This window comes from Loxodonta africana, chromosome 9 (assembly GCF_030014295.1).
Source record: "Loxodonta africana isolate mLoxAfr1 chromosome 9, mLoxAfr1.hap2, whole genome shotgun sequence".
In the NCBI taxonomy this organism is placed as follows: domain Eukaryota; kingdom Metazoa; phylum Chordata; class Mammalia; order Proboscidea; family Elephantidae; genus Loxodonta; species Loxodonta africana.
In genome coordinates, this window is record NC_087350.1 from 11,672,409 (window position 1) to 11,700,395 (window position 27,987).

At 43.7% G+C, this 27,987-nt stretch overlaps 1 long non-coding RNA gene across 5 annotated transcripts in view; it reads left to right on the top strand.

Moving 5' to 3' along the window:
* Positions 1 to 27,987, top strand: part of LOC111747791 (uncharacterized) — a 239,998-nt gene that overhangs the window by 32,430 nt on the left and 179,581 nt on the right. For 4 of the 5 annotated variants that reach the window (XR_010322920.1, XR_010322918.1, XR_010322919.1 and 1 more), the window contains one exon: positions 7,080 to 7,221. This is a non-coding gene — a long non-coding RNA (uncharacterized LOC111747791). Of the gene's footprint in view, positions 1 to 7,079; positions 7,222 to 15,137; positions 15,416 to 16,309; positions 22,237 to 27,987 lie in introns of those variants that run through there. The other variant, XR_002783745.2, reaches the window with a different exon arrangement.

Genomic DNA, 27,987 nt, shown 5'->3' on the forward strand with positions numbered 1-27,987 from the left:
CAGTCTTGGGTTATTGTTTGATGTTGTTGATTTTGTAACCTGAAGTCTTCCTTAAGTATTTCTTGTAATTTTGGCTTGGGTTTTTGCAAATTCCCTAAACTTTTGTTTATTGGAAATGTCCTAACTTCGCCATCATATTTGTGAGACAGTTTTGTTGGATATATAATTCTTGGCTGGCAGTTTTGACCTTCAAGATTTCATATAAACCCCATTACCTTCTTGCCTGCATGGTTTCTGCTGAGTAGTATGAACTTTGTCTTATTGACTCTCATTTGTAGTTGACTTTTCATTTATATCTAGCCACTCTTAAAATTCTCTCTTTACCTTTCTTTTTGGCAAGTTTGATTATGATATGTGATGGTGACTTTCTTTTGGGATCTACCTTGTATGAGGTTCAGTGAGCATCTTGAGTGGATATCTTTTCATTTTTCACAATATCAGGGAAGTTCCCTTCCAACAAATCTTCAACAATTCTCTCTGTATTTTTGTCCCTCCCCCCCAACCAAATTATGGGCACCCAGTGCTGTTGGTTGTAAGGAGTGAAGCCACCACTTATTCTTCGATCCCTCTCATGGGTGGCTAGGTGGCATGGGTGGAGACACCAATCCTCAGGGCCTGATGTGGGTAGGTGACGACCCTGCTTAATAGACAGAGTCATGTTAAATGTCATGAACCTTCCTCTCCACCATATAGTTGAAAGAGTTGGAGTTAGAGTTCAGGTATATACCCTGTTGTACTGTGCTAATGAGGGCCTACACTGTTGAAATGGGCCCACACAGGTCTCTGCAGGGCTGAAAGACATTCAAAGTCTTTGGACCTCTTATGCCTGTGCCTAGGCAAAGGAGCTGTTTCTGCCATGAGTTCTTGGTTTAAAGGAACCAGCAGATAATTTTTCCCTGTTTGTGAAATTGTTCCCTCTCCAGTGCCAGGAGAATGGCTCAGGGAGCACGATGGATCTTTCTTTCAGCCCAGGGGATGTGGCAGTCTCTGTAGCCAGCTTGGACTGAGTGTAGAGCAGGAAGAGGGCAGGTAAATGGGAGAGAGATTTTTCCCAAAGGGGCATTTTTTGATCTGCAGGGTAAGTTGGATGCGTGTACATACTTTTGCCAACTGAGCACCACTTTTCATTGATTCTGGAGGTGGGAGTGGAATCTCCACCCCTTGGTCTTCTCCGATTTGGAAAACATGTCCCAAACGCCATTGCTTGCCTCACTGCTGGCACCACCCGATACTGACCTGCAGGGTGATGGTTCCTGCTGGGTCAGGTCTGGCAACTCCTCAGTGCTTCTTAACTGTCTCTCCCTCTGCCTGCCACTCAGTCCGATTCCTCACCTTTGCCTTAGATGTTCAGGGCTCGTAGATGGTTATTTATAATCAAGTCACATATTTTTTCAGGTCTTTGTTGTCAGAGGGACCACGGGAAGCATCTGACTACTCCATAATCTTGGCCCCACCACTTCTGTGTTTGATTCTAGGGTGGAGTACTTGTGGGGTGTTGCTTATATCTGGCAATACTATGGAGATTTAGTTGTGAGCCTTGTAGGGATTCGGAGATTTGAGAGGTGTTGGTGCTTTTGTGCCCGGTGTTTGGGACTGTGTTGGAAATGTATTTATGTGAATTCACAGTGTAGGGATTGTGTATGTGTTGAATGGGTTCTTGGAAGTTGATGTTTGTATTGAAATGTGTGGGTTGATGGTGTTTACATGAACCTTTGTGATTCAATATAAGTGAGTTTTTGTGGGAGTGTGCAGGTCATGAGATATGAGCTGTATGCAATTTTGGCTCACGGGAATACTTTGGGTGTGGCTCTTCTGCCATGAATTTTGGGTCTTCCTGTGTATCTAATGGCAGGTTTGGAATGAGTTTCTCTGCTTGACATTTGGGGATATGTGGGAGTGTGCCTGTGTGTGTTAGCTTGCGTGTAAGGCCTTTTGGTTTTGTATATTTTGGGAATGAGGAAGGATCACTGGTATGTACTCAGGGCATGTTGTATGGTTGTGGTGCCTGGATGCTTTCCTGGAGTTGCACATGCATCTTCCATGTTTTGTCTGGGGTTTGTATGATTCTGCATTCAAGATAATTGGGGATTGGTTTCTGTATGAGTATTGTGGATTGTTTGATTATGTATAGGCAGGCATTGTGAATTATATTAGTATTTGAAGATATAGGGTCATGTTTGCATATCTTTAGTTTCCTGAATAAATAAGGTTATATTCGGGGTATGAGGACAGTTGTACGTGTAATGAGTTTGTATGTTTCACGAAGGGTCATGGCAGTTTGGATGAATATTTTCTAGGGTTATGTGTAATGTCTCAGTAGGGAGTATGGTATATTCTGGGAAATGAGGAGGTGGGCATCTGATGAAAAAATGAGGTTGTGCATTTGCACAGGTTGTGGGAGAAATGAATTTGTGTATGTACTGGAAGCATGTTGATATGGTTATGTATGAGATTTTGAGAATGTGGCAGTTCTGGAACGTAGTATAGAGGGTCTGAAATGGGGTTTCCATGTATTTGTATAGAATGTGCAAGAGATATTTCATTGACTGAGAGAATATACTTGTGTGTGTAATCATGAGTCAGTGGGTGAATTATTCTTGGAGTGTTCTGCATGTGTTTCTTTGGAGAATGATAGGGTGTTTGCAATTGTGTCTGGGCATTTTTGGAGGTTGGGGAAACGAGGCCAATTTCTAGAGATATGTGACAATATATGGTGTTCGGGCGCTGCATACATTAAGTAATTGGGAATCTGTGTATGTGTGTGTATGTGTTGTGTCTGGTATGTGTGGGCAAGTAGGGTGGTCCTGTGTGTGTGTCTATTAGCTAGGGTGCTAGAAGTGTTGATATTTTGGACTTTTATTTGCATCCCTGAATATGTGCGGGTTGCTATGAATCGGAATTGAATTGACGGCATCGAGTCTGATTTTGTTTTTTTGTATCCATGGTTGTGTTTTGGGTGAGTGTGTAGGGTGTTTGTGTCTGTATGAAAGCAGTCAGAGATCCTCTTTGTGCCTATTCTGGTCTAATTCTTGTAGAATTTGGTGGCATAGCTTGTATGTGCATTTTCAGTGTTCATTTGGTTTACTTATATGTATTAATAATACAGGTTGTATGTGGTTGTGTGTGTATTTGGTTCCATTGGCTTTCTGGGTTGTTTATTCTGGAGGATATGGGGGGTTCAGTATGTATATTTGGAAACTGAGAGGCCTTCTATAAATTGTGCATTCATTTGGGAATTGTATATTGTATGTGTTCTAGAGATGTATGATTTCTTGTGGGTCTGTATTAGGGTGGCCTTTGAGGTTAGATTTTGAACTTGGTCGTGTTAGAGAGCTTGATTGTGTGTACAGTGTTCAGTGAGTATATATGGGTACTATTGGTTGTCCATGTACATCTTCAGGCCCATGTTCAGAGTATATATAGTTGTAGGAATTACTGTGTGTATTCATGTTCTAGGGTTTTCTCATAAAACTACATGCAGTACGAGGTGTTATGTTTGTGTATTTAGAGTGTGGGTAGAAGTTTATGTGTGTGTTCAGGAGTTGTGAGGAGTTGTGTGTTCTGGAAACATGTAGCAATGTTTGGTTTATATATTAGGGGTGGGAGTTAAGGGTTCTTGTCATGCTGCAGACGCAGTGTGTGTACATACTCATAGGAACGTGGATCAGTTATGCTGGAATCAGCTCCAGTTAATTTGGGATAGTAGATGGTGCATATCTCTGCCCAAATATGGGTCAGCGACATCAGGGTGGTAGCTTGAAATTAGCAATGTCAGGATTATTTATATCAGGTAAATTGTCAATGTTTAGAAATCGAGGCTTGCAACGCTCGCAATGGAGAGTGAATTGGTAACATTGGTCACTCTGCGTGTGTGTGTGTGTGTGTGCATGTCTGTCTGTGTATGTGCCTGTGTGTCATTAGAATGAGCTAAGCGAGAACATTTAGGCATCACTTGGGTACTTATTGGATAGTGTGAGTGGGGCATTTGGGGCCTTATGCCCTTCTATGTCTTCATGAAGAAGACGTGTGACAGTATTGTATCCTTTCATCTCACTTTTCAATCTCTGTGCTTAACAAATAATCTGAGAAGCCAGAATATTTGAAGAAGAATGGACATCAGCATTGGAGGAATGTCACTGACAACCTGGGATATGCACATGACAACCTTCCATGCTGCAAATGAAGAAAACTCGAAGAACTACCTGAGGAAGGCCAAAGACCACAGTCTTCAGCATGGATTACACCTGAACATAAAGAAAATGAAATCCTCACACTGGACAACCAACATAAATAGAGACATATGTGAAGTTGTCAAGGATTTCATGCCTCTTTAATCAACAATCAAAAACAATGGAAGCAGCAGTCAGGACTTCAAAGGACGTTTTGCCATGGGGAAATCTGCTACAAAAGACTTCCTTAAAGTTATAAAAATGGAAGATGTCATTTTGATAAAAAAAGTTGCACCTGTCCCAAGCCTGGCATGGCAGCCCCACCAAAAGGTCACCCCTCAGAGATGGGTAGGCTTTCTAGACTCAAAGAGCACCAGTAACCAGGAAATAGGGAAAACATGTCTTAGCACCTGGGCCTGGGAAGAGAGAGTCCCAAGAACCTTGAGTTGATGGGACCTCAGTTAGCTGAAAAATTGCAAGATATAGGCTTGCGCAGCTGGAATCCTTCCTACCTTAGGTGTGGGTATGCTGAACCTTCTGTGTGTCCCTGTGTTGAGATGTGTAAGGATGCAGGTGAAAGTCTCGGTCACACCCGAGTAAGTATGTGGGGCCTAGCCTAGCTCTATTGGCTCAGAGGGCCTGACAGGTAAGGGGGATTAGATACTGGGTCTGTGTTCCTTGAACAATCTGGAAGAAGATGACACATCCCTTTTTATAGTAGGGCTTCCCAGCCACATCCCTCATCTCTTCTATCACAAGAGGCTTCAGGACCCCAAAGAGAGAATGGATTGGGTTTTCTCTGGTGTATCTCATCACTTGGTTCTTCCCAGGCAGGCTTGAAGCCAGTTCAGTGGGAGTAGGAGAAGCAAGGCAGGGTTGGAGTCAGATAAGTGACAGGAGAGGGCGTGGGAAAGCCCTCTCCTAGAGGCAGGACTGGGAGGATGGATCTAGAGAGCACGAAGAAGGCTTTCTGTGAGTAGACATGACTATTTCTTTCCTGAGTCCTTTCTTTTCTAAAGCCTCACCATGCTCCTAGCACTGGGAGACTCTTCTCTGTGTCCTGTTTTTCTGATAGGGCAACCTGACCTTCTGTATTTCCCCCCATGACGTGTGTATCTTCAGACACATCAGATGGTGTCCAGTAACCATGACGGACCCCAGTTGCCTCCACAAACGCCTCCTACCTCACTTGGACAAACCCAAGGACTTCTGCACCTTCGTGATGTCCAGTTCAACATGATGTCCGTACTTTGTTGTAATTATGTTGTATTTATTGGCAGCTATTTTATTAAATACAATATTTCATCAAAAAAAAAATTTTTTTTTTTTTTTAATACATGGGAGGATTTTGTAGGATCTTTTCATTTGGTTTTGAATATTCTTTTTGTTGTTGTTGCTTTGGTTTTGCAATCACTCCTCATGTTTTCTGCCTCCAGCCCTCCTAGCCATTAACCTGCTCTATGTCTGCATATTGTAGATTTTCATGTAAGTGGGATCATGCAATAATTGTTCTTGAGATTTCAGTTATTTCACTCAGACCAATGGTATGAACGTTCATCCATTTATTGCAAGTAACAGAATTTCTTTGCTCTTTATGGCTGCATAATATTGCATGTATCTGTACTGCACATTTTGTGTATCCAGTCATCTTTTCATGGACAGTGGGCTTGTTTCCACCTTTTCGAGTCAATGAATAATTCTGCAATAAACGTCAGTGTCCAAGTATCTGCTTTCTTGCTTTCAGTTCTTTTGTTTATGTGCCTAGGAGTGTCTATGGTAATTCTTTGTGAAAGCATTTGAGGCGCCATCAAACTATATTCTACAGTTTTCAATGGACACGACACCCAGTTTCTCCTATGTTTGTTTGCCTGTTTGTTTTGGTTTTTTTTCTGTCAATAGCCATAGGTGTGGTGTGGAGTGATACCTCTTTGTGATTTTGATTTGCATTTCCCTAATGACTGATGATGTTGAGCATCTTCTCCCTTGCCTACTGGCCACTTGTATATTTTCTGTGGAATAATGTCAATTACGTCTTCTGCCCCTTTTTTGAGTTGGGCCGTTTTTTTGTATATGTGTTCAGTTTTAGGCACTCTTTCTATCTTTGTATATGAAACCCTTAAGCAAGTACAGTTTCCAAGTATATTCTCACAATCAGTAGGTGTCTTCACTTTCTTGATAGTGCTCATTGATGCAGAAAAAATTTAAATTTTCACCAAGACAAATTTATCTGTTTCTTTTGTTTCTTCCCTCATATGTAAGAAGAAGTGGGGAAAAAAATTCGGAAAACATAACCCTGATGTTTACTTTTAAGAGTTTTATGATTTTAGCTCTAGTCTTCGATGCATTTAGAGTTAATTTTTGTATATGGTATAGAGTATGTGTCCAGCTTCATCCTTTTCCTTGTGGAGATCAAGTTGTCTCAGCATCATTTGTTAGAGAACTATTCTTTGTACTTTGAATGAACTTAGCTTCAATGTTGACACAAATTGGGAAAAGATTTACGAATTCACATCTTAATTCTATACCATTGGTCTCTACGCCTATTCTTATGCCAGAACCAGACTGTTTCTTTATGACATATGTGTAGTGCTATTTTATATCTTGAAGTGTGCGTCCCATAGTCTGTTCTTCTTTTCCAAGATTGTTTTTTTTTATATTCAGAGCCCTTTGTGTTTGCAATATATAAATTTTCTTGTGTTCTTGTGTATTTAATTTTCTCTGCTTCATTTAATTTATAAGTGGTAAGATATGGATCCTGAGATTTAGGAGAGAGGAATAGGAGAGTCTCAGCATCTTGCCCCAGGAATGAAAATCCCACACCAAGATTGCATGAAGGAAATTCCTGGAAGGGCTGATGAGGTACAGAGCTGGGAGATGTGGGGCCAATTTTTTTTTTTTTTTTTTTTTGAGGTATATGTCATGGGATGAAGAGAGAGTTTACCCTGAAGAAGAAAAGTGAAGCTTGCTGGACTGTGCCCTGGCTGCCATCAAGAGCATAAGCAGGTTCAAGGAGGCAGAGTCCTGAGCGTCATAGTTTTGGGAGACGGGCAGGGTAGGTCTGTTCTCTGGATGAAGCTTGTTTTCCCAACATCACAGCATGTAGGTACATTTTATCACCAGTAGTATGTATGTTTCTTTTTGTAATGAGAACTCTCCACACACCTGTTTAATGAAACCGTGGGTAAAGAGGTCTCACCACGAAGGCAGATGCGAGTGTTCTTCCTGTTCCCAAATGAAAGAAGTCCTCAGGGCTTCACACCACCTCTACCCTGTGGCCTCCAAATGGTGACTGCTGAAATACCAGAGTCTGAAGCTATTCATAATAAGTATCTGTAAGATAATCATGGGGTATTGGAGAATCTGAATCTAGGGTCTAGGTGTTGATTGAGAGGATGGTTACACCACGGTATTTGAAATTGCTGAAGCTCACAAAAGTATAAACTAAATGGGTGAGTTTCATTGCATGGAAATTATATAACTCTGAGAGCTGAGTTTAACAGTAAGATATATTTTTCCCTAACTGTATTGGCACCTGATTTGTAACAGTAAAAGTTTGCAAGATTTAAGGCCATTTGAAGTCCCTGGCACAAAGGGTTAAGGAGGTGCCTGGTCATGGAAATGGTGGTTGTTCACGTCCACGCATAGGCTCCTAGGAACAAATGATCTCCTTTGGAAATTCAACCAGAGAATACTCTATGGAATACAGTTCTGTTGTGAAACGCTTGGGGTGCGATGACTTAGAACTGACCCAACAACACTGGTTTGGTTTTTCTTTTGGAACCAACCTGGCTGCCTCTTATGGATTCTGTGACCTTGGATGAATTGTGTCCAGTATGTACAATGGGTATGGCCTATAAATGATGAGATGACTTTGTCTTTTATCTGTACCTGTAACAAGTACTGAGCAATATCTCACATGAAACATATTCAGCAAATAATAGCAGATACTACCATTACTATTGTTTTATGTTAACATCCTGGTTCAGGTGAAGACAAGGACATGCTTCCTGCCTTTAGAAAAGCCACAGTCAACAGGGAGTAAGAACACGGGAAAAGTGACATGCAGTGCATGGTACGGGGTCTGTGACAGGGTAAAGTGAAATTGAAGCTAGGCACAATCTCGGGAATGGAAATGGATAAGCCCAGGACTTCCTTGACCTCTCTACTCATCCAGACCTGAGTCTACTCCAATATCCTTATAGAATCTTCTCTAGACCACTCCAGCCTTCCCCACTTGAAAACTCTCATAGAAGAAATAGCAGAAAGCTTCATTTAGGCCCTATTCTGGGAAAGCATGTTTCATACACTCTCTCTATACTTGCAAGAGCTATCCAAATAAAATGTGATTATGCATGTCTTACTGGTCAGAAAGCTGCTGCTCAGACACTGGAGGTCACACAGCCAGCAAGAGACAGAGCTGAGATTGAAAGTCTGCTGTGGCGGACCCGAAATCCAGCCTTTCTATGGCCTCTTTCCTCTTTCTTCTTCTGGGCACATTGCTCAACTTGGCTGATGCTCAGTCTCAGGTGTGGGGAAGGGAGGGAATTCTTCAGGTGATAATGAAGTGTTAAGACGTGAAGAGAGATTCAGGGAAAGTTGGTGGAAGGCCACACCAAACACAGAAAAGGACCTGGACCATCAGTCTAGGGTCCATTCTATGTTCCTTTGGGCGATCCTGAAAGCCTGGTTACACACTGCCACCAACTCTGACCCACTATGGACCCAAGTTCCACTGGCTCTCATCCTATATTCTTTCTTGGATCCAGGAGAATGATATCTTCTCCTTCCCATGCCCACAAAGCATGGCACCAATACAAATTGTGCACAAGGGACAAGAGAGTTCTGTTAATGGACAGGGGTTGGACTGTCAGAGCAGCGGCCAAGCCTGGCATACATGTCAATCCATCTTTGCTACACTTGAGACATTTCAGCAAAGAGAATATTCAAGTGGCCAACAGACACTTGAAAGGATGTCATTAGGCATCAAAGAAATGCATATAGAAACCACAAGGAGATACCATTTCACAGCCAGTACGATGGGCAAAATAAAAATAAAAAACTAAAAAGAGGGAAAAATGACAAGTGTTGGAGAGGTTGTGGAGAAATTGGAAAACTCATCCGTTGCTTGTGAAAATGCAAAATGATATAGCCATTTTGGAAACACTGGCAATTTCTCAAAAACCTGGAGATATACCTGCCGTATGACCCAGGAATTCCACTCCAGGTGTGTGCCCTTGGGATCTAAAAGAAGTGATATGAACAGACATATGCACACCTATGTTCACTAGAGCACTATTCACAATAGCAAAAAGATAGAAACAACCTAAGCACCCGACAACGGACGAATGGATGAGTAAAATATGCTGTATACATACAGTGGAATACTACTCAGCAATAAAGAAAAATGAGTTCCCCAAACACCTTGGAATATGGAAGAACCTGGAGGACATGAACAAGTAAAATGAGTCAGTCACAAAAAAACAGATATTGCATGTAATCACATTTATGAAATGATATGAAAAATAAAATTATACAGAAAATAATGTTCAGTAGCGTTTACCAGAGGTGGGGTAGGGGGAAGGGGAATTTACTCTCTAGTTAGTAGATACTTGTTATTTTTCATGAAGGAGAGGTAACGCTCAATGAGACTGAATTGTACAAAGCCTGATGAAGGCAAACCACATCAGTAAAATACACACAAGTAAAAAAAATATATATATGTAGCCATATATGTGTATAGGCATGTTTACATGAGTGTGTCTGTGTCTGTATACAGGTGTATGTGTAAAAAAAAAAAATGTGTAGGAATACGTATATGCATCTATGTGACTGTATGCACACATATTAATACATATAATAAAGCACACAGAGGGAAGAGTTGTGAATATTTCTGAGACACACCCAAATACCCCGATGGATTAGTTTTCTGGATTCGAAATATTAAAACTAGAGTCTTGTGGAACATCTTGGTCAGTTGCGCTGATATGTTCATAAAGTTATGTTTTACGTCCTAGTTTGCTGAGTGGTGTTTGTGGTTTTAAAGCTTGTGAGCGGGCCTACTAAAACGCAATTATTGGTTTCTGTATTTTTACTCATCAAGGTCAAAAGGGAACGTAGGAAACCAAAGGCTAAGAGAAGAAACTTGAATTGTGCACGTGAAGAATGTTCAGATGATAAGTTTTCTATTACGTATATATTTACCACAATAAAAAGAATATAAAAAACATTGTGGAATCGAATAAAACTCCAGGATTCATTATACTTTCTGTTCTATAAGACCTAGGCAAATTCACTCCCTTTAAGAAATGCACACTCTGTCCAAAATCCAAACATTGCTGCTTAAGAGGCAGTTAATAAAATGAGAAATAAACTCATTTAAAATGCGAACACTCTCAAGCTTGCTCTTCAAGGCCTCTAATTCAGGACGCCACCTCCCAGCTTTCCTACTGGACAAGGCACAGAGCAGTGCTGCCCTTAGAAAGCAAGGAATTCATCACCCAAAGGTTGGTTTTGCCTCAGGCAGCCCTGCTGGTCATTCAAACCTCCTTTTCGGCCTTGCAGTGAGAAAAACTTGGTTTTCACCTCACCTGCCTCTGCACTTCCTACTACATCGTATTTGCATTTTTACAGGCACTGCATCATTCTCTCACTGTCCTCTGAGTCTCCACATCTTCTAGGAATGCAGGTTAAGAGATCTCTTAAGGAAAAGTCCTCAATATGTGTCCTTCAGTTTACTTTTTCTCCTGTGTTGTGATTAGGAAACCATCTCAGCCAGGGTTACTTCCTTCCTGTCTACACAGCAGTTACAGTGGGAACAAATTATTTCTTTTTTAGTGTGTAGACTAAATTCATAATTGCAGTCAGCCCTTAAATAATCAGTGCTAGAATTGTGTCACTGTATTTCTGTTTTTTTTTTTTAATTTCAATAATCTGCTACTCTTTTTCTGGAAATTGCAAGATTTGAATTATTTCTCACTTCCTTGGATGATGACTCTTTAAGACCCTACAGAGCGAACACGTGGAGGCTGCAAGTGCACAGGCTGAGAGAGAAAGCAGGGTAGCTGAATAAGGCGCAATCATCACATCTTGTCATTTCCTCTAATGCTCTGAGATTGGGTGGCAGATCATCTGCCTTCTGCGTCCTGTCACCCAAGCATGGAGATGATTTTTATCAGTGGACAAGGCCTTTCTTACACTTTCCCACAGCAATGGTCAGAGAACTGGGTCCAAGGGACTTTTGGCCTCGCCCTTTCATGGCCAATCTTGGTAAAGTTCATATGCGCTAATTTAATCACATATGCTTCCAGGGTCAAAGATTTTCATGTAGTAGAAAAAAAGATTGTAGAATTTGGACCTGATTGTTTCTCCACAATGCAATGTTGAAATCATGGGCCCTGAGCTCACTCAAATCCAATGGCCCTAAATCCATTGTGTCCATCTGGGAAAAAAAATCAATGGACTAACTGAGAAGCAGAAGAACCAAGGAGCAAGCCTGCTTTTCCTGAGTCCCTAGATAGTAGCATTTCCTTCACCATTCCCATAATAGGAGGTCTGGATTGAAAATCATGCAAGGTTGCCCTATGATAGAAGTTCATACGCTAAGAAAAGTTGCCAAGATTTTGCTTTTATCAGCCACAACAAGTACCTTTAAAAAAAGTTCAGGTGGTTTTCTTGAATCTCTCTAACTTCATCATCTAAGCTGAGATGTGAGTAGAGTTGTACACTGTAGCTGCCAGAGAGAATACCAAGAAAGGCACATCAAGAAACTATTTCCTGGCTGCAGAGAATAAAGGGGTGGACAGTTTCCAGAGAGGCAGAAGCTGCATGGAGGTGCTCTTTTCACAGTGACTGGGAAAACACTGTAGATTCTGTAAGTAGAAATCTTTCTCAGGTCTTTTCAGGTTTATAGTTCAGATAAAACTCAGAAATCATGAGGCAATTCAAGAGGACCGCATTATGGAATAACTTTCTCACGTAATTATAGCAAAGAGGGGAGAAGAACCCTTGCCTCCTCTGTGCAAATTCTCTGCTTTTCCACCAGAATATGACTACTGTTGCATTTTTCTGCAGCATTTCTGTCTTGAGTTGAAATGTCTTCCTACAGGGACAAGATACTATGTTAGTCCCAAAACCCTTGCCTTTGAGTGGATTCCTACTCATAGTGACCCTACAGGACAAAGCAGAACTGCCTCATAAGGTTTCTAAGGAGTGCCTGGTGGATTCAAACTGCCAAGCTTTTGATTAGGAGCCAGAGCTCTTAACCACTACACCACCAGGGTTGTTAGTGCCAGTAGGGACATTTTTTGTGTGAAGGCTGTCGGTGTGGAACGCTTCTCCTCTGCCTCTCCCCTTCCCCTATACCCCCCCAACCAAAAACCACTGCTGATGTGAGAGCAGGATTAAAGTTGGTCTCACATGACTTTTCTTATTGCAACGACTTAGGTTCAGCACCCTCATCTCACATGACCAGTTTTTCTACCAAGCCTCTCGAACAACAACAACGTGAATGGTTTTTCCAATCATTTCCACTGAAAATCCTGTTCATGATGAGTAAGAAGACAAACATTCTTTCTTTAAAGATGATAACACCACGGTTCCCACAACGATTGAGGACATACATTGATGAACCTGTATTCCAAAAAGCAAGGGTCTGTGATGAGGACAGGTGAAGCTGAAGCTGAGAAGTAGGGCTTTATGACCCAGAATGGCCAACTAGGAGATAGATGGAGGCGAGTGTGTGTGTGGATGGGGATTTGACTTGTGTGAGTAGAATCTTGCATTGGTCTCACGATACCCACCCATTTCAGGGCCATGGGGCCCTAACTAACAAGTGAAGATCCTAGGGCCGTAGCATTGTAAGCACTTTTTCTTCAGAGAAAAAGATTTTCTGCCTTCCTCACCCTTACATCTGCTCTCTGCCCACTGAGCATAGGTGCTCAAGAGTGTTTAGTGACTATTCAATATGCCAGATAATCAAAATGTCCTGCAGAGATTTTGTGAAATTGGTATGCTGGTTTGGTTTGGGTGCTGTGTTTCATGTGTTTGGAACCAAGATTTAAGCTCAGGCCTTTTGACTGAAAATTCAGGTCTGTTCTTCTGAAGGTAAGTCATAACAGCTTATTGTTTTCTGCCTCTTGGTAGTTTTCCCAGAGAAAATACAAGCCACTCGTTGACTTCAAAAATCTGTTAAACAAGGAATAATATTGTTGTAAATATATCCCCATTATTATGTGAGGAATCCTTGGAGGCCTTTATTTTCTTTGCTAAAACTGGCAAACCTATTCTTGGGGGGACTTTGGAGTTGAAGGGAATGTTAAAGTTAACATTGTAGACTCTAGACTAAAGAAATACAAATGGATCATTGAACCCAGGCTGGGGACATTGACTTTATTTCAATTTATTATTCTAATGGAACAAATATATGTATATATTGGAATACATCTTAATTGTATAAAGAGAAAAAAGGAGGAGGCAGGGCCAAGATGGGAAAATAATCAGATGCTTCCTGTTGTTCCTCTTACATGCAAGACATGAAAAAGAAGTCAATGGATTTTACATGACAATGTAGGAGCCCAGATCATCAAAGACAAAGCTGAGGAGTTGGACTGAGCAGCAGGATGCAGGAGAGACAGTTCAGAAGCAGCAAAGAAGTGCCAGTTGTGAGGTTGCCAGCACCCTGCTGGCTGGGTCAGCTGGTTCATGGCAGGCTGAGGAGAGCAGTAGCATTCAGGACAGGTTTCACCATGTCAGGAGAGGCTGGGCAGCAGAGAATCTGCAGAAGCCTCGGGATCAGGATGGAAATGGTACTGGACCTGGGAAAGTTAAGTGCAAGGTTCTAACCTACTGCCTATTGTGTGGGAGTCAAAATAAGCCCTCCCCCTCCAAGATGCTAACAGGGGGAAGAGCCTGTTTTCCCTCCCCGCACCCACCCCCCACTCCCCGCTGTCCACTCTGACACCAGTCAGGCAGTATTCAAGAACTGCCAGGCCTCTAACCCAGATCTCAGGGCTGTCTGCACCCAAACTAGTCTCTTGGCTATAAAAATTCACCATGCCCCCTCAGCTGGGAAGTCAGGCCAGGAGTTGCCCCTTTGCCTGGGCATTGGCATAAATGGTCTGAGGACATGTAGCTCCCTTCACCCCTGCCCATACCTGTGTGGGCCAATTCAACACCATGAGGGCATACACTTGAAGCCTGTTTTCAACTGCAACAGCCAAGGGGTAGTTGCAGAATCGTGACATTTGATGTTGCCCTGCCCATTAAACAGGGACCTCATCCACACACATCAGGGGCCTGAGGGCTGTTGGTTATTACCCAAATCCATCTAGCCACCCAAGACAGGGGTCAGAGAATATACAGTGCCTCCCAGTCCCTAGAGCCAACAGCATTGGGTGCCAAGGACCGGCTGCATGACTCCTTTAATATCCCAAACATCCTGAGAGCTGTACAGTGTCATGTTATTTTCCCAGTGAAGATCCTGAAATGTAGAGGACTTACAGAAGTTTTCTAAAGTCAAACACCAGGGAATGGAGGAGCCAGGGCTCTATCCTTCACTTACAACATTATCTTTCGATGTTTGATATGTACACTCCCCTAAATACCTGGGATACACCAGGATTGCCAGTTATGCTGAGGAGGACACTCTATGAGGTCCCTTCATAGTGTTGGCTGGGAAGCTTCTGGGACATGGCATTCGTGAAAATTCACAGGTACTTGCAACAAAATTAGAATTTGGAACTTGGAGATAAAAGCATTGGGCTGGGAGGAAACTTTGTTGAGTTCCAGGGAGCTTCCAAGTTGAGAATCAGAGCTACTGAGGGGAATGGGCTGGAGAAGTGAGGCCATGGACATGTGGATTTGAGGTGTTAAGTGCAGATTGGAGGGCAAGGACTTGACAATTCTGAGGAAAGACCAAAGGCGTCCTCTCCCCTCTTTCTCATCTCTTTGTCTTGATTTTTTCCCCAACAGAATCTTACTTGTGGATGTCTCCATTCAGATCCCAGTTAGGAACTTCCCAACAAATGCAGCAGCTCACAGGCACCAAATGCCAAAACACTGAAACACCCACTGCTCTGAACATGGGGTCTATGCAAGTGCCCGAAGAATCAGACTACTAATGCCTCAGTGCTTCTTAGCCCTGTGTACCAACCCTGCCCACATCTAGCCCTGCATACTCCAGGCATCCAGGTCTGCCATAAACATCATCAAGTCTCCGCTTTTCCTGGGCTGTATTGTTGTTCTGTAAGGTAGGTTTCCTCTTGTTTGTAAGGAACTATTTCAATGTAAGTGTAAGACTAAATCTACATCAATTTAACCCTGGAATTTCAGTCATTGTTTGGAAAAGAAAGGGAAGAATACTTATAGGATGCTCCTTGGAAGATTCCAAAGTTACCTGAGGTCAGTCCCCTTGACCACAGCAGGATGGACCTTCCCAATTGAGTTAAATGAGATTCTTTCCCATCCAGAAATAAGGCAAAGGGACTTCCTTACTTCTCTGTCTACCTTCATAGCCCATATACACACTATCAAAAGAAATCCTCATAAATATATTTCTAACATATTCTGTCTCGCCCTGTCCTCACCAGAAATAGGATACTACCATTGCTTATTTAGAAGTCCTCTTGAGAATTCATGATACCACTTATTAGAGTAAATGCAGAGAAACAGAAAGCCATGTCCCCAAGAAGCCAAGTCTTGATCCTGTCAAGTCAAATAAACCACACAGGAAAATCCCTGGGTGTGCTGAGGATCATTTTAGATCTATTGTCCGACATCTTCCTAGCAAACAACAACAACAAAAAAGCACCTTAAAGAAAAGTGCAGCCTCCAGGCTCAATTATAGAAACATTAGTTAATGACCAAGAAGGCTGAAAGGTTGAAATGCAAATTCCATTAATAGATGGTTAAGAGACAGAGATATTGATAGGATACCCACAGAAAGCTCCCAAACCAAGCCACAGCTTGTGAAAAATGGGTGATGACAGTGACCACTGGGGATTTATCAATGAGCTGTGAGAGGCCGCAGCCAGACTGTCCCCAGGAGCATTCTGAGGACATCAGGTAAAGCTGGAGGAAAGAGCTAAGTCAGTCACATGTGGATGTGGAAAATGGGGGTCACCTGTATCTTTTTCTTTTCACAGCACCACAGTCCATCCAGCAGGAGAGGAGGAACAGAAGAAAGAGTCAATGAGAATTTCTGCCAACAAAACTATCTTTAATCTCAATTTACAGAGCACTATTCTTCAAAGTAAAAGTAAAGCTACTGTGCTTCATCTCCCACCATGGAAATACATGTGCACCCTGCCCAGGCTTTGGCCTCCCTCTCTGCCCTCACCGTATCTGTATAACAGCCAAGAAGTACCACTAGGATAGGGGAGGAGCATTAGCCTAATAAGTATGGGGGAGGAGTTGACAACCCTAATCTATTTAGGGGACCCCAACTTGAGGGTCTGACATATAGAAGAGGAGAGCTCACTACTGGCTAAGAAGATGCTTCTTCCTTTTTCCATGTGTGGAAGGGTCACACTTTCTTTTTAGAGGCAGTGAGGGTTGGACCTCTCCCACAGTCAAGGGTTGCCTCCCAGAGACTCCAAGGTCAGCCCCTGAGTAGGGCCGCTTTGCAGCAAGTGGTGGAGTTCTGACTTGAGCTGGGATCTTACACTTGGCAGCTCTATGTCCAGGTTAGCTAAGACTCACTGTCTCCGGAGATCGGAGCTGGGATGCTCCCCAGGTACCCCGAACTCCATGGTGCAGAATGCTGGAGGCAGGGAGAGGACTCTTGGAAAGACTCCAGGGCAGTAGGCTTTCTTGAGATGCCAAGAGGAAGTCAAGGCTGGGGAGTTCCTCCTCTTCCTTTTCTTCTTCACTGCACCCTTCTCCTTTCCCAGGTGTTTCACTAATACAAGAGGCTTCTAAGGACATTAAGGTTCCTCTGTTTCCCAATCTAGGGTAGGTGCGACTAGGGTGCCGTTGAGGAGAAGTTGATTGTTCAGACTTAAGTTCCTGTGACATGGGACTCCATGTAAAGAGAGCAAGTTCTTTTGACGTAGACAGATGACTGTACCTGCTGCCATCTTTTGGCAGGTCATCTGCATCCAACTTTTTTGTGCTCGTTTTCTTGCTCATCTGTAGTTGGCTGTTGTGGTTATCTGTGCTCCCTGCATTTTGACTGCTCCCAGACTCTGTACACGGTGACTCCCTGGTTGGCACACCGTAAGTTGGGGATGCCTCCACACCCACGTTTCCTTTCAATTCCAGCATTCTTTTCTCTACCAGCTGCAAGGAAGGAAAATGGATAATTACTAATTCTGTACAGATTGTGAGAACACATGGCTGAGTGGGTGGTGGAGACCATAGTATTGGGGCAGGATTTAGGGAAGTCAGTCACATGAGCGTCCTTCAATAACTAGTACTGCAGCTCTGCCTCTCCATCCTCTTGTGTGGTTTTCCCAACCACAATGCCTTACCACTCCACTCCTATTCTTGGCCACTGCATTATCTCTTACCTCCTCATTCTGTACCTGCTCCCACACCTGGAGCTGGCCTTCCGCAGAAGCCATGACAGCCAAGGCACTGTCGGGTTAGATGAAATCCTGTGGGTTTCATGTTATGATTCTCCCTTCCTCCTCTGGTTTACCTGAGTGAGAGTGAGTCTTTCCTCTTCCTCCAGCTCCTGCCTTAAGGACAGGGGATCTACCTGTGATTCTGGTGATAGTAACATTTCCAGGAATTGAGGGTGAATAACTGCTTCCACCTGTTAACGGAACGAGGAGGCCTGTGAAAATCCTTGACAAGGAGTAACACTGATTTAGAGGTTCTAGAAGACAAGGAATAATCTCCCTCTCGAATTTGCATCCAGTATTGTATTAAAATATCACCACCCCAACCTACACATACGCAGACACTCATACACACACACATATACACACAAGAAAAGGACACACACATTGATCATGGAGGAAGGAACTGAGCTTAATTACAATGTCTGGGGTAAAACTCCAGATGTTTGGTGGCTGGAACACCAAAAGTACAGAGCCCACAGACACCAAACCTCAGGTCCTGGCCCACCTTGGTGATAAGTGCTTCCTGTGCACACAGCTTGTCAATGTAGCTCAGGAGTCCCGGGTCTGGATACAGCTCATCCTCTTCCTGTTGTTGCTCATTTTCTTCTTCTTCTTCATATTTTCCATCTGGCTCCACAGTGGCTGAATGGGCAGTTCCAAGGAGATCTTCCATGATCTCAACATACTCTTTGACGGCTTCGAGAGGAATTTCATGGGACCGCTTGGGCTCCCAAGGGTGCTCGGTTCTGTGTCGATGTTGCTTAGGGGGCTGTGCCATGGAACCTCCCTTCTTTGGAATGAACACCGTGGGGGGGGGGGAAGAGCATGTTTATGTGGCAGCAAATTCCGGCTCTTTCCACTTGTTACATATTGAATTGTGTCCCCCAAATGGTTGTCAACGTGGCTAGTCCATGACGCCCAGTATTTTGTGGTTGTCCACCATTTGGGGACCTGATGTGATTATCCTATGTGTTGTAAATCCTAACCTGCATGATGTTAATGAAGCAGGATTATAGGCAGTTGTGTTAATGAGGCAGGCCTCAGTCTACAGGATTTGATTGTATCTTGAGTCAATCGCTTTTGAAATGGAAAACAGAGAAACAAACAGAGAGGAGAGGAACTTCATACCACCAGGAAAGTAGTGCCCAGAGTGAATCTAGTCCTCTGGACTCAAGGTCCCTGTGCTGGGGAGCTCCTAGACCTGGGGAAGATTGATGACAAGGACCTTCCTCCAGAACCAACAGAGAGTAAAAGCATTCTCCAAGAGCTGGTACCCTGAATTCAGACTACTACCCTCCTAGACTGTGAGAGAATAAATTTGTGTTTGGTAAGTCCATCCACTGTGGTATTTCTGTTCTAGCAACACAAGATAACTAAGTCACCACCCAACCCCATGTTGTAAAGGCAGAATTATGGGGACACTGTCATCGTTCTTGGTAGGGCAGGCACACCTGAAGTCACAAACACTGTGAGAGGAGAAGATGTAAGAGGCAGACACTCTAAGACAGTCAGCTTGTGGGGAAACTTGAAACTACTTCTTTTACAAGAAGTCTCACTGACACCCACATTTAAAGCTGATTAGATATTGGACCCCACTTTTGATAATCCATGTGAGACTGTAGTTATAAAACGGAACCACCTCACTACTAGCATGTAATGAAGAGTAGTGGAGATCCCAGGCATCTGGCAGTCTCTGCTAATAGAAATAGCCATTGCCCCCTCTTGAAAGATAAGTACCACATGTGAAGACAATGCCTTCTCCCAACATAACCAGTCCCTACATGCCTCCTTTGACCCCGGGCCCGTAGTTCCTGTTGACCTTGCTTAGCCATACCTGGACACTGGGCAACCATAGTGGATGAAGGCCCCTGAGGATCAACATTGCGTGGAGCTGGAGGAGGCAGGCAGACAGACGCATTCCTCTGCTGCAACATCTGAATCTCTAACTCCTCCTCTGCCTCAAACTCCATGAACCTGACAAGGGTGAGGGAGGCACAGGCCGTGCTGAGGAGAAGGCAAGATGCACCAGGAGCCCCAGGACCAGGCAACAGCCAATTTTGGGGAAGTGGAGAAAAATGTGCCTTTAGTGACCTGTCCAAGTGGCCAGTAAGTCCATTTCCCAGGAGGAAAAAACAAGATATGGGTCCCTTACATGTTCACCACATCATCCCTTCACGTTCAGCACAACTCATCATAACATAGGAAGGTTGCGAAGGAAATGAGCCATGCCTTCTTGGAAGCTCCTCCTGATGCAGCCATAGTGCTCACTACTTTTCCATACCCTTAGCACCTGATAGCACACCACAACACTGACACTGGTTGGTTGAATTGAATCAGACCTACATGACACACAGGAGGAACCACTCATGCGCACCGTTCTCCAAGCCTCTCCTGCCCTTGCCTAAAACGCACATGGTAGAGGTAATAGCCTGAACCTTGAATGGGATGAAGTTGATTGCAGATAACACCAAGGACTAGTTCCTAGAGTCCGGGTCCTAGTCTCAAGCTTTGAGGCCTTGAGATATAAACCAGGCGGGCAAGAGGTCCAAGAGAGATTTGGAAAAAGGTGGAATGTGAGGTTTCCCAAAAGCCTCAGGCTCCTTTGATGATTTTTTTTTTAAACCGAGGGAGGAAAGGCAATGAGGGACAGAAACACGTCCAACAGGGTGACTGAGATGCTGCCTTCCCCTGAACTCACCTTTCCAGCCTGGGCCATTCTTGGATGGTTGTAGAACAGTTTTGTACCAGTTGTCATGAGGAAGAGTGGCCCCAAATTCCCTGTTATCTATATGGACATTGAGGCAAGCAGGAACCTGTCTGGTACGGCATATCCCCTCACTGCAGAGTGTCCACAGATTGGACTGTATCTCCATGGGCATCCACAGTGTTTATCCCCATTCTGTCTTAACACTCCAGTTTCAGGCCATCCACAAATCCAACATGCAGAAGGGGTGAATTTCTTAAGGAACGTAGAACAGAAAACTCCAAGCAGTGAATGTGGTGGTAGAAGTTGTCTGAGGGTAGAGCGGGATCATCAGGGAACCAGGAGCCCTCTCCACGTGTACACCTCCTCCTCACACAGCCTCTGTGATTTGTACCAACTCTCCCTCTTCATTCACACCTCATCACTCAGTCCCAACAGGGCCAGGATGCCATGGACTCACTTTTCTGCCATCTCATAGAAGATGATCCGGTCAAAATTGCTTTTGCGCCGCCATTCCTGTACAGACCACCAGAGTCCCTCCTCCAGGATCATGGTGGGCTTCAGTCTAGCCAAGGATCGCAGGACTGGGCTAAATACCCATGCGTGTCAGTAACTTTCGGCAAATACATATTCCATCCCCATCTTGACCCCATCCCTACACACATCCCCTGCCCATCATCACATCTATCTTGCTATTTGTCCGTGACAGTCCCTCTTCCAGTGTTTTAGATTTCAAATGCTTTTGCCTCCAGGATACCATTAACTATTTTGGAATCCAGGGAATCCCTAAGACTGCTGGAAATTTGGGTTTAGTGGACTGTGTCTTTATTCCTGGGTGAGTGCTGGGGAGTGGGGAAAGGAAGAACATGCCTTCAGTCTTTCAGCCAATGAGAGCAACATGTATGTGGAAAAACATCCTGTGAATATGATCAGAGTTCCATATTGATTGACCTGTTGGGAAGCTCAGGGTTGATAGAGATGTAGGCTCTGCTCTGAAAAGACAAAGCTTCCCACATGACTAATCACTCTGCCTTTCATTCACAGAAGCCCATGACCCTGCACCTCATTGCCAATTTCCATTCACACACACTGTAGCTAGGACAGTTTTGCTCTTGTGGGTACTTTTTATGGACTGTACTTCATATATTAGGTCATATCGTCTTCTTAGCTCTCCTCTTAATGAACTGAAATTGTCTCCTTATTTGATGAGATACTCTAGGGTGAAGATGTACAATGCCCTGCTCAGGATTACAAATCTAAGGAGGACAGAGCCCAAGCCTTTCACCACTATGCATACTCTACCACCTCCCTGTTGTAACTGGAATTCTCCAGAGGAATGAGGGTGGGAGTAAACTTAAAGTGGTTGTCCTAGGCCTTGCCCGTTTCACGTCTCCTGAGGCAATGGCCAAAATACGCTCAGCTCCTATGTTGGAAGGTAAAGACCAGTGGAACAAAGTTGTTTGTGATCTGAGATCAAAACTCACATCATGCCTCCTCACTTTACCACAGCGTTTAAAAAAACCAAACCCTTTGCCATTGGGTATATCCCAACTCATAGTGACACTACAGGACAGAGTAGAACTGCCCCATAGAGTTTCCGAGGAGGGGTGGCGGATTCATACTGCTGACGATGTGGTTAGCAGCCATAGAACTTAACTACTATGCTACCAGGGTTTCTACCGCGGTGTTTAGTCTCTTGTAAGGAATTGTTAAGGTAACGATTCCAATATAAAGATTGACTTCACATACAAGGTGGTCAGCATCAATTGAGACAAGATACCTGAATATGTTGTACACAGGGAGGTGTGTATAATATTATTGGGAATACAGCTTCTCATAACATATCCCATCACCCTCATGACCTTCTCTCAAATGTTATTAAAGATCCTAACCTCCATTGTGTCTCCCCAAGATCTCTTTGTTTGAAAGCTGCAGGATAATCTCAGCTGTCCCCACTGATTAGGGTACTCACATGAGAAAGCAGAAAAGAGCTTCTGTATCAGGGCTTTGGGGATGGTACCTCCAGGCCAGAGACTTCAAGCATTGCCAACGTCGGTAGTTCTGGTAAACACTCTGGGGATTACAGGAGGAGTCATTCAGCGAAGGCCTGGATTGTGTGATGGCCAGGCTTTTCTCCCCAGAAGAAGCACGTTGGCCTGAGCAAGCCTTCACTTGGGGGAAAATGGAAGCCAGCTGGGCAGCTGGTGGTGGAGCTTGAAGAGAAAGAGCTGGGGACCAAACTCCCCTACAAGCCTGAGTAGCCACAACAGAAGTGGCAGGGATCACAGCAGAGGCTTCCCCAAAAGGGGGTGGGGCATGCTCAACTACCCCACTGGGAGCCCCTGGGGCACTCCAATTAAGTGGGGTCTGCCCCATGACAAAGGTCTGAATTCCAGGCAGCTCTGCTGACCTCCGTTTTGTCCTCACTTGAAAAATGACCTTGCCAGGCCTGGCCCCACTGGGGCCAGAATCCCCAGCGCTTGGCACAAGAAGTGTCCTGGGGAAAGCAGAGAGCCCAAGAGGGGTGCCTGGAAGGCATGATGAAGTCCTGAGGGGCAGTGGGTGCTGCATCCAGGGTGTTTGCTGTGGAGGTCCAGCAGTGTGTGGGGGAAAGGGCAGTGCAGTGAAAGGAGACATGGAGGCACCAGGATTCATGGTCATATCTGGTCCCAGCACTGGAGTTGCTGTTGAGACAAAGGAAAAGGGTAAATGGAGGTGGAGGAAAGGCAACCAAGTGTTAGGTCATTCGAATTCCCTGCCTGGTCACTGGGAATCAGCACAATGAATCTCAAGTGATGGGCAGGAGTATGGAAGGGGGAACTGGTGAAGACTGCAAAAAATCCTGAGATTGAATTAGATGTTCCTTCCTTCCAGTTGAGAAGTTTACTGATAGAGAACTTGTGATGAGTTCAACCAGACTCCCAGGCCTCTGTCTACCAAGAAGTAAGAGGCCCAAGCTATGACTGACTCACAGAACCTGTATCAGGAATCCCAGGCAGACAGGCTGCCACTCTCATAAGCTTTTTCCAACCCATGGAAAAGGGTTGACATCCACTCTGTCCGAAATGCCCCAGCAGGCTCACTAGCAGGGAAGGGACTTTCTGAAGTAGAAAGTGTCCTCTAGATTTTCTTGAAGGAGTGAGTCTTTAAGTGAGTGTTTTCCCCATCTCCTCCTGAGCATTTCTTTTCATGATGTCTGCTACAAAACCTCTTTCCTTCTTTCCCCAGCACCCTGTCTCATTTTTTCCAATCTGTCTCTTCAAGCCTTCCTAGGTGGGATATTCCGGGTGGTGTTAAGAGTCCACTCCTTTTTCCTCCTCAGACAGCTTGTCCCCAGGGGAAGTGTCAAATTTGAATTCCCAAGAATTGGACGGGTGGCAGGAATCTAATAACACACCCCTCACCTCCTGGCCTACCTCCTTCTGAAGACATCTCCACAGGCTTGGGCCCTGACCACAGCTGTCTGGCAGCCTTCAGCATGTGAAATCGCCACGTCCTGGACTCAGCATGATCTGACTCCAACAGATGCTCATGGATCCAAGAAAAGGAGGGAAAAGTTTGAATCTAAACAGGAGTAGAATGTAGGACTCCAGACATTTTACAGTGGGGGAGGGGTGGAGGGGAGGTTGGGATGAGGAGATATTCCATGAAAGATATCTGACAGGTAGGCAAAAGCTACCTGTTTCCTTCAAATTACAGTTGACAACACAAATCATGTGAACCTCTTATGGCCATTTGTCGGTTCTTTCTTAGATCCAGAGCACAAAGGCTCTACTCTAGACTTCAATTCTTATCAACATACCTAGCTTTGTGCCCCTACACCCACCCTGTTCCCCAACTCTAGGTGGTAGGTTCTTGAATTATTACAAGGTCACCAGTACTTCATGAGCAAAATTCAGGACACTTTGTCTAATGGAAGGTGGGGTCCTTATAGAGACAAGAAATCTGAGTGTTTGAAATTAGGGTTTTCTGAGAAGTTCCATTGTGTTTGGTGTGTGTGTGCATACATTAGTGTATCCATTATTGTTTAGGAAGCAGTCCTTGTGTCCCTGAACTCCCATTCCTTACCGAAAACTCTGGGGGCTGCAGCATGACCAGCCTTACCCATGATCCTTTTTCCTGGAAAGTCCCACTGTATTAAAGGAAGGCCAACAGCCTCTAATTCCATGACCAGAAGTAGATTCCTGTTGTTTCTCAGGTTATTATATTGTACATTCATATTCAAGTATCTTATTCCTAGCAATGACTGTAATTAAGTAATTAAAGAAAGATACCTCTGAAAAGTCAAACAGTTCCAGATAGATTGTACAGTGGCAACGCCTCCCCCCGCCCCCACACCTTTTCTTGGCAACCAGATTCTCCATCTGAGTGGAAATCGATGATATTTTCTCTTTCTTTTTCCTCTTTCCAAAAATATTGTATGTGACTGAGGGTAACTAACAGAAGCTATGCTCATTTACCAAAAGTGCTTTCAGTTGCCTTTTTTTTCATTATACAATTAAGGTGTGTTCCTATATATATATACATATACCCCGTGCTGTATATATATTTTCTGTTAAAATTAATGCAAGCTTGTATGTTTATAGTTTTTTTTTCCTTTCTGGATCAATGATCCTATTTGTATTCTTACATACACCCTAGATTGTGCAATGAGAACTTTAACATTTTCGTAAGCTTCAAATTACCGAGAAATAGGCTTGTTGGATTCAGCAAGTAAAATACAGGACTCCAAGGAATCCCTGTGTAAGATGGGGACATGCTTCCAAGAACGCTGCAGCAACAGGATTCCACAAAAACATTAGTCGTTGTTTCTCAAAACTTTGAAGTTGACAAGTGGCCTGTATTTTATCTGGCAAACCTACAGAGGTTAAAAAAAAAAAAAAAAACCTTAGCTATTATGTCTTACTCACCCTATGAGAACGGAACTGAATTTGCAGTCAGAAGATAAGAGTTGGAATCTTGGTTTCATAAACATAAAACACAGAGCCCAAACCAAACCAGCATGCCAATTATTCAGAATCTTACAGGTCATTTTGATCATCTGGGATACTGAATGGTCATCAAATGCCCTGGAGCTCTTGGGCTTAGTGGGCATGGGAGCAGATATAAGGACGAGGGAGAAGAAAATCTATTTCTCTGAAACTAAATGAGCTTAGGAATCAACTCGATGGCAATGGGTGTTTTTTTTTTTTGCCAACAGCCCTGGGTTTTTCAGGTGTTAGATAGAGCCTCATGGCCGTAAAGTGGGTGGGTATCTTGAGGCCAAAACAGGATTCTACTCACCAATGTCAAATCACACACACACTTGCTCCCATCTAACCCCTAGCTGGCCATTCTGAGCCATGAAGCCCTACACACACCCTTCCTCTTTGGAATCCAGGCTCATCGAGGTATTTGCTCATTTCTTTGTGGGAGTCATGGTAGAATGTTCATTCAATAAAATATATTTGACTTTTTTTTAATCATGAACGTAATTTTCAGTGTATTAAAATGAGTTGAAGAGCACTCGTTTTATTGTCATTTCAGGAAGAGACACTTGAAGCAAAATTAGTCATGGGTGATGAAGGGTGCTGACCCCTAGTAGTTGCAATGAGAAAAGTAATGTGAGATCAGCTTTAATCCTGCTCTCACAGCAGTAGTGGCCTTCAGATGGGAGGGTGTAAGGGAAGGAGAGAGGCATGAAGGAGGAGTGTTCCACACTGATAGCCTTCACTCAGAAAACTTCTCTGCTGGCACTAACTTAGATTCTTGTCCCTGGGGAAGATATTTTGACTCAAGAGGGTAATGTAGAACATGGCAATAGCAGTCGTATTGTAGTAGAGAAGCAGAGAAGCAGAGAATTGGAAGCTCAGAGGAGAGAAGGGTTCTTCTCCCTCCTTTGCTACAATTATGTGACAAAGTCATTTCAGAATGTGGACCTCATGAATTGCCTCTTGTTGTCTGAGTTTTACCTGAAATATAAACCTGATAAGACCCGATGAATATTTCCATCTTCACCATCGACATTGTTTGCCCAATCACTGTGAAAAGAGCACCTCCAAGCAGCTTCTGCCTCTCTGGAAATTGCCAACACCTTAATTCTCTGCAACCAGGTCGTAGCTTCTTGCGTGCATCCATCTTTGTATTTTCTCTGGCACCTACAATGAACAGCTCTACTCATGCCTTAGCTTAGATGATGAAGTCAGATTCAATAAAGCTGCCCTGATATTTTTAAAAGCTAGTCATGGGGATCGAGAAAAGTAAAATCTTGGCGACTTTTCTTAGGACTTGAGCTTCTACCGCGGAGCAACCTTAACTGCTTTTCAATCCAGGCTGATGGTGGGGCAAATCAGTGCATCTAGTCCTTCAAGAAAAGCAGACTTGCTCTTTGATACTTCCGCTTGCCAGTTAGTCCATCAATTTTTTTCCCATTGTACATACTTATTTGGATTTAGGACCATTGGATTTGAATGAGTGAGCCCAGAGCCAATGATTGAAACATTGCATTGTGGAGGAACATTAATGTCCACATTCTGCAATGTCCGTTTCTACTGCCTGAAAATGTTCAACCATGGAAACATATGTGATTAAATTAGCCCATAGGAAATTTACTACTACTGGCTGTGAAAGCGCAAAGCCAAAAGTCCTTTGTAACTGGCTCTCTGACCATCCCTGTAGAAAAACTCTAAGACCTGCACTGACCACTGAAAAAAATCATCTCTGTTCTTGGGTCACGGAACACAGACGACAGATGATCTTCCAGCCAACTTCAGAGCATTGGAGGAAATGATAAAATGTGATGACTGAGTCTTATTCAGCTGCTGTGATTTCTCTCTCAGCCGGTGCGCTTGGAGGCTCCATGTGTTGACTCTGTAGGGTCATGCAGAGAGTCATCCAAGGAGTGAGAAATCATAAAAATCTTGCAATTCCCAGAAAAAGGGTATCAGATTATCGAACTTTTTCTTAAAAAAAAAAAAAGCAATACAATGATGCAATTCTGTTGTGGATATTTTAAGGGCTAACAGGAATAATTAATTTATATTATTAAAAAAAAAAGGGAATAATTTCTTTTTTTCCCACAGTGCTTGCTATGTAGATAGGAAGTAACACTGGCTGTGAAGTATTCCTAATCACAAAATCAGAGAAAAGTAAACTGAAGTACACATTTTGAGGAGTTTTCCCTTAAGAGATCACTTAGCATGCATTCCTAGAAGATTTTTAGAGCCAGGGACAGTGAGAGTACGGTATAAAAAAAAATAGTGCATGTAAAAACGCATATATAATGTAGTAGGAAGCGCAGAGGCAGGTGATGTGAAAATCAAGCATTTCTTAATGCAAGGCAGTCTGGGAGGTTTGAATTTTCAGCAGGGCTGCCTGAGGCAAAAACGGCCCCTGGATGATAGAGTTCTGTCCTTTGGGGTCGCTGTGAGTCAGAAAGCACTCACAACAAAGAGTTGGCCTTAGGTAAGGAGCCCTCAAGGTGCAAGGCTCAGCCCGCCCTGCTCTAGGAGCTCATGCATGCGCGCAACCTCCCGGGACAGGGCTCTGGGGCGCGCGAACTGCCGCCCTCTAA